Raw genomic sequence first — 12,244 nt, 5'->3', positions numbered from 1 at the left:
ATCAGCACGGAAGATGTGAAGCCAATCTGATGAGGCATTCACAAGTCATCACATGGAAACAAATATCCCAATTTCCACAATAAAAATTACAAACTTGCACCTACACTACCAAAAGTAATCCCAACCTCCTAAGTATGATATACCGGTCTTGAAAATGTCAAGCAAATCACAAGAGGCTTTCTCAGGTTATCGCACAGGAACTAGAATAAGCAATGGCTTTATAAAATTCCAATAAGAGCATTAGCTCATCCCAACAGTTCCGTAAACTTTCCTCTAGTTACATTCCACACAGGTTGGAAATTTAAAGCTGCTCGGACGAGACATTCTCTAGTTAGAAACGAAAACTGATTTTCACTGGTCCAATTTAAAACACAAATTATATTTTTCAATGGAACGTTTGAGAACAATAATACGAAAAGAACTTCAACTGAATTATATTGACTTAAGACTCAGGGAGATTGACACCAGTGAGTCTATCTATCATCATTCTATCATGTCTATGGTGCATCCAACAAAATAAGCAGACTCTTGGATGTCACTACCGCCCGGCTCCGGCTGGGTTACAAGTATCTTTGGCAGGTTAAATCACCACCACCAGATGTAGACCAAACGAAATGTAAACTTTGCCAGATGGATTATTGTCACACCTTGCGTCATTATGTACTGGAGTGCGATAAAATTAATGAATTTAGAAACAACTCACTCAGAAGTGTTCAAGAAATGGCTAAGTATTTTATCCACAGTGGTATATTACAGACCATTCTGGAGAAATACCCTGACTTTGCTAGCTGTAAATAAAGCATTACCACATATGTGCATGTGTGTGTGTGTGTGTGTGTGTGTGTGTGTGTGTGTGTGTGTGTGTGTGTGTGTGTGTGCGCGCGCACTCACCTAGTTGAGATTGCAGGGGTCGAGTCCAAGCTCCTGTGTGTGCGTGTGTGTGTGTGTGTGTGTTTGTGTTTGTGTGTGTGTTTGTGTTTGTGTGTGTGTTTGTGTGTGTGTATGAGTGTGTGTGTGTATGAGTGTGTGTGTGTGTATGTGTATGAGTGTGTGTGTATGTGTATGAGTGTGTGTGTGTGTGTGTACGAGTTTGTGTGTGTTTATGTGTGTGTGTGTGTGTACGAGTTTGTGTGTGTGTTTATGTGTGTGTGTGTTTGTGTGTGTGTATGTACTCACCTAATTGTACTCACCTAATTGTGGTTGCAGGGGTCGAGACTCAGCTCCTGGCCCCGCCTCTTCACTGATCGCTACTGGATCCTCTCTCTCTCTGCTTCCTGAGCTTTGTCATACCTCTTCTTAAAACTATGTATGGTTCCTGCCTCCACTACTTCACTTGCTAGGCTATTCCACTTGCTGACAGCTCTATGACTGAAGAAATACTTCCTAACGTCCCTGTGACTCGTCTGAGTCTTCAGCTTCCAGTAGTGACCCCTTGTCCGTGTCCCCTCTCTGGAACATCCTATCTCTGTCCACCTTGTCTATTCCCCGCAGTATCTTGTATGTCGTTATCATGTCTCCCCTGACCCTTCTGTCCTCCAGTGTCGTCAGTCCGATTTCCCTTAACCTTTCCTCGTACGACATTCCCTTGAGCTCTGGGACTAGCCTTGTTGCAAACCTTTGTACTTTCTCTAACTTCTTGACGTGCTTGACCAGGTGTGGGTTCCAGACTGGTGCTGCATACTCCAGTATGGGCCTAACATACACAGTGTACAGTGTCTTGAACGATTCCTTATTAAGGTATCGGAACGCTATTCTCAGGTTTGCCAGGCGCCCGTATGCTGCAGCGGTTATTTGGTTGATGTGTGCCTCCGGTGATGTGCTCGGTGTTATGGTCACCCCTAGGTCTTTCTCCCTGAGTGAGGTCTGTAGTCTTTGTCCACCTAGCCTATACTCTGTCTGCGGTCTTCCTTGCCCCTCCCCAATCTTCATGACTTTGCATTTGGCTGGATTGAATTCGAGAAGCCAGTTGCTGGACCACATGTCCAGCCTGTCCAGGTCTCTTTGCAGTCCTGCCTCATCCTCGTCCGATTTAATTCTTCTCATCAACTTCACGTCATCTGCGAACAGGGACACTTCAGAGTCTATTCCTTCCATCATGTCGTTCACATATATCAAAAATAGCACTGGTCCTAGAACTGACCCCTGTGGGACCCCGCTCGTAACAGGCGCCCACTGTGATACCTCTTCACGTACCATGACTCGTTGCTGCCTCCGTCAGGTATTCCCTTATCCATAGCAGTGCCCTCCCTTTTACGTGCGCCTGATCCTCCAGCTTCTGCACTAATCTCTTGTGGGGAACTGTGTCAAAGGCCTTCCTGCAGTCTAGGAAAACGCAATCTACCCACCCCTCTCTCTCGTGTCTTACTTCTGTTACCTTGTCATAAAACTCCAGGAGGTTTGTGATACAAGATTTGCCTTCCATGAACCCATGCTGGTATGAGTGTATGTGTGTGTGTGTGTGTGTGTGTGTGTGTGTGTGTGTGTGTGTGTGTGTGTGTGTGTGTGTGTGTGTGTGAGTGTGAGTGTGAGTGTGTATGTGTGTGGGTGTGTGTGTGTACTCGCCTATTTGTACTCACCTATTTGTGGTTGCAGGGGTCGAGTCATAGCTCCTGGCCCCGCCTCTTCACTGATTGCTACTAGGTCCTCTCTCTCCCTGCTCCATGAGCTTTATCATACCTCGCCTTAAAACTATGTATGGTTCCCGCCTCCACTACTACACTTTCTAGGTTATTCCACGGCTTGACTACTCTATGACTGAAGAAATACTTCCTGAGTCTTCAATTTTCAATTGTGACCTCTTGTGTCTGTGTCCCATCTCTGGAACATCCCGTCTTTGTCCACCTCGTCTATTCTGCGCAGTATTTTATATGTCGTTATCATGTCTCCCCTGACCCTCCTGGCCTCCAGTGTCGTCAGGCCGATTTCCCTCAACCTTTCTTCGTAGGACAATCCCTGTAGCTCTGTGACTAGTCTTGTTGCAAACCTTTGCACTTTCTCTAATTTCTTGACGTGCTTGACTAGGTGTGGATTCCAAACTGGTGCTGCATACCCCAGTATGGGCCTGACGTAAATAGTATACAGAGTCTTGAACGACTCCTTACTGAGGTATCGGAACGCTATCCGTAGGTTTGCCAGGCGCCCGTATGCTGTAGCAGTTACCTGATTGATGTGCGCCTCAGGAGATATGCTCGGTGTTATACTCACCCCCAGATCTTTTTCCTTGAGTGAGGTTTGCAGACTTTGGCCATCTAAACTATATTGTGTCTGCGGTCTTCTTTGCCCTTCCCCAATCTTCATGACTTTGCATTTGGTGGGGTTAAACTCAAGGAGCCAGTTGCTGGACCAGGCTTGTAGCCTGTGTGTGTGTGTGTGTGTGTGTGTGTGTGTGTGTGTGTGTGTGTGTGTGTGTGTGTGTGTGTGTGTGTGTGTGTGTGTGTGTGTGACTCAACAATCAACATTTGCACCAATAACTCACTACAGTTGTGACCGGGTGTGAAAGTGTGAATTGCTCATTACTCTGGAATTTGTTCATGATTGTACCCATGCATAAACGTAAGTAACCATTCTTACAGGATTCATTACCTTTGTAACTTGTGAGTTCATTACCTTTGTACCTAGTTCAGCTATCAAACTTTGGAGCCCGGTCCCTGGATCCATTACGTACCTCTGTAATCTGTAAATACCTTTGTAACTTGTCATGATTGTGACTAGACCTACCTGGAGTTCATTACCTTTGTAAATTGTGAGTTCATTACCTTTGTAAATTATGAGTTCATTACCTCTAACTTGCTCAGCTATCAAAACTTTGAGGCCCAGTCACTGGACCCATTATGTACCTCTGTAATCTTTTGACTACCGCCCACAGGATGGGTATGGGGTGCATAATAAACATATTAAACTAAACTCAATGGAACTATGATTAGGAGTCTGGCTACCTTCTTCCCACCGCTGTTGGGTTTTGGAAACTGCACTCTCAATGCTTACGAATCACACACACACACACACACACACACACACACACACACACACACACACACACACACGGATACAATAAAGAGAAACGACCGGCACCACTCAGAAATGTTCTGCACAACTATTGGTTTTCTGTATGCACAAGGAAATGTCACTAAAATGGCTATCATAATAATCATGAAATTTTAAAGGGGTGGACCGATAAACCAGCGGAAGGTCTCTGTCAGATGACCAAAAATTCCAGTGGCGAGTCATCATATGACTAAGATCCACATCAGGAAACACTGTCCTGTTACCTGACAAACCTTACCTAACCTAACCCATCTCTGCACAAACATTGTATCATGCCAAAATAAATTATTATTATTATTACTACTATTATTCTAATGGATTGTTTAGTCTCACTCTCAGTGCACCGTGTCTTATTAGACTGTCATGTCTGACAGCAGGCACGCAGGATTCATTTGCTACATCACACTACCACACGGACTGACCTCCCTGGAGGTCCCACCTCTGACGCAGACGCCATCTCTGACTTTTTAAAGGAAACTAACCTATTGCATCGACTATAATTACGATTTTACTTGCAATAACCCTCCCCCCCACACACACACACACACAAACAAACATACAAACTTTTACCCTCGCGCACACACTACCCACAATGCTGTATGACCCGTACGGATTTAGAGCTCAAATATTCCTGGAGTAAAATATCTCGACAACCAAAAAACGGTACCCCTTCGCGTTTACTTTATTAGGATACACGAAATTGAGAAAGAGAGAGAGAGAGAGAGAGAGAGAGAGAGAGAGAGAGAGAGAGAGAGAGAGAGAGAGAGAGAGAGGGTGAGGGTTCGGAGAAGGAAAAAGCCTACAATCTAATTATATATAAAGAGGAAGCGTAATTACGACTTTTTATGCATTTTTTATCAGCCGAACATTTTTTCGACAATATATATCAGTGATTTATTTTTTTGTGCCTCAAAGGGATGGGTATGTGTGCGCACGCGCGCGCCCTCGGGAGCACGTACACACGTGTGTGTGTGTGTGTGTGTGTGTGTGTGTGTGTACGTACGTACATAATTTACCTATTTACTCGTCTCTCATAAAAAGTCGGCCGGCATTACTCCTTCCTGGCCTCTTGATTAAAATCTAATCGTATCTACTCCCGTGTCCTGGAGTATTTCCTACGTCGTGACCATGTCTCTTACAGAGGAAAATTAACACATCCAGAGACTGGGGCCCCAGTATTCTCTTACCTAAGCAATTTACAGCAGTAATTATCTTTTGGCAAGAATAGTAAATGCAGTCAGAGCAGTAATGAGTTACTTGTGCAATTGAGAAATTAACGAAGCATAAACAAGAGGGTAAGACAGACTGGTTAAGGGACTCACAAAGGTGTTTGAATAAGTTATAGTGGTTGTGAACCAGTTTCATTTATAGGTAAGATTTCCTTAAATTCCCGACGTTTCCCTCATTTCCAGTATATAATGTTTCTTTTAAACTAATACACAAATAACCCGCACATAGAAAAGAGAAGCTTTTGTCGACGTTTCGGTCTGACTTGGACCATTTACAAGTGACTTATGAATGGTCTAAGTCGTACCGAAACCTACGTGCGGGTAATTTGTGTATTAATCCAGCCACGGTATTGTGCCTTCCCGTTCTTTCTATACTAATAATGTAGATCTGCTAACAAAGTTTTTACGTGTTTACGTCTGCATCAACCATTGGTGCAAACTCTTGGATTAAAAAGAATAATGACAAGCGCGTGCAGGTGCTAACACACACAACATCCAGAATAACACGCGCTAATATGGAGTCATGGCCTCCTTTCATCCACTGATGTCTGGTGTTGACCTCATCGTTAAAAAATGTAACTATAATGTTCGCGTCAAGCTGAGACGAGAGAAAAAAAAAACTTGTTGAAAAGTTTTATTTTGGTTCCCTTTGAAGCATTCAGAGCCATGTTGTGTTACCTCATTGTCAGTCTCAAATGTATGTATGTATGATGTATTTATGTATATGTGTATGTATATGAGAGAGAGAGAGGGTAATTTTATATTTAGAATAAGATATAATTAATTTAATTGTTTCCCATTTAATCCACTTTCATTTTGTCCTCTCTTCCAGGAAGCTTACGAAAACTCCTCAGTGAGTCCGGGTCTGAAGTTGGCAGCTTTGAAGTCGGATTCTCCGTGGATGAAAAGGATGAGGAAAACACCCTGGATTTGAAATGGGGGACGGAAAGCAACGATAATGTTAGCATCACATCGGTCGTGGGCGAAGCCCGTCGTGGTGAAGTTTCTGTGGGGATTTATAAGTGGTTGAGATTAGAGCTAATTACGCCCTCCGTGGCAACCAGCAGGAAACCCAAAATTTTATCGAATAATCAGGCATGTAATGTTCCAATCCCTTCAGAAGATAAGGCAGTTTGTCTCAGCACTGCGCTTACACGACTCGTTTATTCAAAATTTCTCACAATGTAAAGCAAACATTTTGGACATTAAGTGTATACAGTTTTAAATGTCAAAAGAGCGAGGCGCTAAAAGAAGCAATTTAAAACATTAACTGCCGTGAAAACCTTGGCTGGTGTGCAACTCGGAAGGAGTTAATGGAATTTAAACAAACATTGCAATTTCAACATAGCAAGCAACTGCACAATACATTTTATGTAGTGGACTTTTATTTGTATTTTTCCACTGTGACATTTAACAGCAGAGAAACAGGTAAGGACTGGCCTCATCTTCCGTGATGACGGAAAGAATTGATCTGAGTGGTGACAAACTGCAGATGCCATTCACACAGACTACCTGGCGCCGTGTTCCCGAGATGTGAGATTGCAAGCACTCCTTTTACACAGACTGCTTGCAATCGTGTCCTGAAATGTGAGACTACGAGCGCACCCTTTACACATACTGACTGCAGCTGTATCCTGAGATCCATTATCGAAAGCGCACCAACACAGACGTTCACGCCGAATGCTTCCGTCTGATTGAAAATGTGTTCAAATAGCTGTATAAAAGGGAGAGAGAGAGAGCAGGTCATGATGGCTGAATATTCGTCCTAGAGAGCATATATAAACAGCCTGCCAGAGAAGAAAGGATTTATTGACAGTGCTGTTGAGAGAATGTATACGGTTTTGAGGATCTAAAAATATGTAAAGGATTAAACGATATTAAATATTAACCTTGTGAAAAAAAATGTTATAGCTAAAAATAAAGTTTATGATAAACTTATTGAAAGCAGAACATCCAAATCTTTCTGATAAAAGACTGAATGGAAATGATTAATACTCGTGTGTACTTCAACAACATTAATGAGTCAAGAATAAGGAGAGCTCAGTGTTTACCTAGACCGATGATGAGCCGTATGTGATGACGTGTATCTAAGTGTTTGGAGAACTACGATGTTATGTTTAACATGCTCATTGTACGAGCTGGAATAAGAGGCATTTACGGGAACAGATGTTTCCTGTGATACAGAAGACCCCGAGCAGTGATCCGCCAGACAACAGATTTACAATTAGCATTTAAGAAGCACCGAGATGGAAATTCAGCAAATGAAGCGTATATTATAGACTTATAACCGAAAGATAAACGCCTCGTTAGTGTCACCTCCGATGATCGATGTATCACATCAAGTAAAGGATCAGGTGCACCTACCTCATGAAGGTACAGGTGAACGGGAAGGTGGTGTCCTGTATAGAACTACAAAATCTCAATATCGATGAGCATTAAGTTGATCTCCCAGAATTCTCCCGACGCTTAGACAGTTTCACTTGTTAATCCTGATGGTGCTATTATACAAGTGTTGTATTACCTAAGGTCAAGATTATTTTACTTTCGCTGATTCAGCAAGAGCATGGACTCAACAATAATGAAAATACATTTTATGCTTTATATCTCACCAGCGTTTACGTCCTTGCCAGCGTAGGATTCCCAGAGCAAGTGATTATCAGTATAATATACAAACACAAGGATGGTTCGCCTGTAAGCGTAAGAACTAGGAAATGAGGATGGTCAAGTTGATGGCAACAGTGCGGTCCCTTGCAGCGTAGGTTCTCTCTGAGGGTGAGGATGGTCCTGGTGTCCCTCATCTTGCTGGTGGTGGTGGCCATGGTGGTCATCGGAGGTCTCTGTCTCTGTTACTTCTTCTCCATCAGAGCCATGTGGAGGGGCGGAGGGAGGCAGCCGGTCGCTCACCCGGAAATCACCTGAGATTGAGGCCATGTCATCCTGACCATGTCATCACTTCAAGGATCAGAAGCCACGGAGGATTAGTGTCCAGCGTCTTGTGTTCAGGTCAAAACGCTAAAAATGGTTTAAGCTAAATATGAATGTAATGTTGGCTGGCTCAACAGACCAGCTGGAAGAGAAATAGGTGATGGGACTATCATTTAAACTCGCTTTAATGAAAAATCTTATGTCTGTGAATGAAATCTAACCATTAAAATCCAAGAGATGATGACAAGGACCACAATACTGCAGGGCTTCATGATAACTCACATCTCACCAACACTAACAACCAAGCTGATGTAATGTGTAATAATGAAACTTAACATGACACATTCAAACAAGGAGGTATTATGCCATTGTGTAGTGAACGTATGACACTGCAATATGATGAACAAGTGGCTCTGGTGCCCCTAAGATAAGTGTAGCCCTGGATAATATACCACAAGGTGACTAGTGAAGACAGGTCAATCAGATAGGACCGCACCCAGCACAGAGTAGAATATCTAGAAAAATGATAAAACCCATGCGAGTTACTCAACACAAGGAGTGGAGGCTCGACCCTCCATCCACTAATTGCAAGACATCAACTATAGAGTTCCCTGATCTCTTTGCGGTGAGGGATCGAAGTGCTGCTGAACTAAACTACAATAGTGGCGATGCTGTTAATGTTGGAATATTTTACTTAGCAGATTAATCACTACACGAACTACTGTCTGGATGTAATTGTCGTTTATAATATAAATGTTACGTGGGTGGCACTGGCGTTTAGATTGTAATTACAGTGTGTGTGTGTTGGAGAATATTCACTATATCAGGTATATAACTCAACATTATTTTTAGATGGGACAAACTGTATACAAAACATTTTTATGCAAATATTTTAATGTTGACGAAGAAGCATATTGTTGTAACCACAAGAGAGCAACACAAAGGACAGACGACACTGTGTGTGTGTGTGTGTGTGTGTGTGTGTGTGTGTGTGTGTGTGTGTGTGTGTGTGTGTGTGTGTGTGTGTGTGTGTGTGTGTTGGGAGAAGACAAGCAGTGTCACGGAAACAAAGTGGATCACCTTACAATCGTCCGGTGACCTACGAACGACTGGGATACGAAAGTATCGTGGAGTGACAGATGCACAAGGCACGGCGGAATGTGATGGAGGCGCATCAGGAGAGCGACAGACGTGCGACAGAGGGACGATGGGATACGACGGACGTGCGACAGGATGCGACGGAGGTACGATGAGATGTGGAGGTGGTGCGGTGGATATCACAAGAGGTAAACCCACTATTTCTCTTGCTTAAACATTTAAATTCCCCCTTCCCCCCGGAGTTAGAAGGCAAAATAAGGCGGACATTATTGAAATTCCTCTAAGGAGCGTCTGCATGTTTCACATTCCACATAACACAACTTTTGCCCCCTATGTTACACATGTATTTTAATAACCTCCTGTATCCCAGTCGGCCTCACTCCAGCTACCACTGACCTCTACTCCAGCTCAGCAACCACGTGAACCTGCCTCATCACAAATGTTCTCCATACATTAGAGAAAGTCACCTCAGAGAGGCAAAGACAGATGTACATACACCCCAGATTAAATATATATATATATGTATATATATATATATATATATATATGCAAAACAACCACTCTGAAAGAATAGAGAAATTCCAAGCGCTTTCGTGACTACTCACATTATCAAGGAACTATGAAAGTAAAGCATCCAAGGAAGGTATATAAGGGGTCTGGCCAACACCTCACTATCAGATCCCACAACGGTTAAACACCTGACGTGCGCCGGTCCAACTGGACAGGTCCTTTGCACAACCCACCAACAAACATTCTACCCAAGAAAATTTTTAAAATTATTATTCGTCCAGTGTATTATTAAATTCTTCCCAAATTCTATTAATTATAAATGGATCTAATTTATATAAACCAAAGGAAATATTCATATTATCGTCAAAACTGCTTTTTATGAAACAAGATTCAATTATATTCCTGTCGACCATGGACTTGCTTGATACTACTTTCTCAACTTTTTGAAAATCAATTGGATGGTTAAAATCTCTTGCATGAATAAATAGAGCATTGGAATCTTGTCCAGTTCTAATGCTATATTTATGTTGTTTTAATCTTAGTTCGAGATTTTTACCAGTTTGACCGTAATAAACTTTATCGCAAATTTTACAAGGAATCTTATAGACACATCCATCAGCATTTTAGGGGGAATTCTTTATCAAAAGTTTTTTTACTGTATCGAGATTTTTTAATACAACTTTAATATTAAAAGTCTTAAGAAGAGAAAGCATGTCAACCAAGTTTTCATGGTAAGGGAGAACCAACATATTTTTAGTTGAATAAGGCTGGTTGTCCCTTTTTGGATTGTAAAAAGTATTTCTAGCAACTTTAAAAGATTTATCAATTACATTTCTTGGGTATTTTAAATCATTACCTATTTCATAAATTTTGGATATTTCCTCTATTTATTTGCTCTATTTATTCATGTAAGAGATTTTAACCATCCAACTGATTTTCAAAAAGTTGAGAAAGTAGTATCAAGCAAGTCCATGGTCGACAGGAATATAATTGAATCTTGTTTCATAAAAAGCAGTTTTGACAATAATATGAATATTTCCTTTGGTTTATATAAATTAGATCCATTTATAATTAATAGAATTTGGGAAGAATTTAATAATACACTGGACAAATATTATTATAATCAAAAAGAAGCGCTAAGCCACAAGGGCTATACAGCGCTGCAGGGTAGGGAAGGAAGCGAGGGTATTGGATGGCAGAAGGGAGGAGGGATGATCAGCAGGTTACAGAAAACAGCGGGGCAGGGGATAGTACGGGGGTAGAGGGTAGCAAGAGATTGAAGTAGAAAGGGCTGAAGGTATCAGAATTTGTGAAGTCCATCAGCGAGAAGGGAAGGTAAAGAGAGAGCAGCGGAGCGAAGACGACGACAGAGGTAAATTCTGCGTGGTCGTTGATAAAGTGGGCAGTCCAACAGAATGTGGCTGACTGATAATGGAGCTTGGCAATTCTCACAGAGAGGAGCAAGACGCCTCTCCATGAGATATCCATGAGTAAGACGAGTATGGCCAATGCGAAGACGGGAGAGAGTAGTCTCCCAACCTCGACACTGGTGATAAGAAGATGGCCAGTAACCTATACTCGGTTTAATAGATTGAAGTTTGTTGCCGAGCATAGTAGACCAACGTTGTTGCCAACGGGTGTGAAGGTGGGAAGATATTGCAGCAAAATAGTCCGTAAATGGAATACCTCTATAAGAAACTGGTAGGTCATGTACTGCTGACCGCGCAGCAGTGTCTGCCTGTTCATTGCCCTGTACGTCAACATGACCAGGGACCCAACAAAAAAACAATATCTTTATGCTTGGTAAAGATGCGGCGTAGCCAAAGTTGGATACGGAGGACTAAGGGGTGAGGTGTATCAAATTTTTGTATAGCCTGTAAAGCACTAAGGGAGTCTGAAACAACCACAAATGATGACACAGGCATAGATGCAATACGGATAAGTGCTGTAAGGATGGCATATAATTCAGCAGTAAAAATACTAGCTGAAGATAGTAAATGCCCTTGTACGACGCTGTCCGGAAACACTGCTGCGAATCCTACGCCGTCAGAAGACTTAGAGCCATCTGTGTACACAGCAATGGCATGAGAATGAGAGTGAAAGTGGTCAAGAAAAAGAGAGCGGGAAGCGACCGTAGACAGTTGGGCTTTCGAGCAAGGGAGGGAGAAAGAACAGACTCGAACAGCTGGAACTTCCCAGGGGGATAGGGAAAAGTGAGATGCTACATGTACATAGAAAGGTGGTAGTTGAAGAGAAGACAAGAGCGAATGAAGGCGAAGAGAGAAGGGACGGAGTAAACAGGGGCGGCGAACAAATAAAGAATGTCTACTAATATCAGTGACCATTCTATAAATGGAAGGATTGCGGAGATCATGAGAGCGTACATAGTAGCGCAGGCAATGGGCATCACGGCGATCGGATAAGGATGGAACGTTCGC

General features: G+C 42.5%; 1 long non-coding RNA gene across 1 annotated transcript in view; it reads left to right on the top strand.

Annotated features, from left to right (window-relative positions):
• Positions 1 to 12,244, top strand: part of LOC138852861 (uncharacterized) — a 115,486-nt gene that overhangs the window by 80,448 nt on the left and 22,794 nt on the right. The window contains exon 2 of the long non-coding RNA XR_011392137.1: positions 6,106 to 9,484. This is a non-coding gene — a long non-coding RNA (uncharacterized lncRNA). The remainder of the gene's footprint in view (positions 1 to 6,105; positions 9,485 to 12,244) is intronic.

Source organism: Cherax quadricarinatus, chromosome 18 (genome assembly GCF_038502225.1).
Source record: "Cherax quadricarinatus isolate ZL_2023a chromosome 18, ASM3850222v1, whole genome shotgun sequence".
Lineage (NCBI taxonomy): Eukaryota > Metazoa > Arthropoda > Malacostraca > Decapoda > Parastacidae > Cherax > Cherax quadricarinatus.
This window is presented reverse-complemented; position numbering and strand designations above follow the sequence as displayed.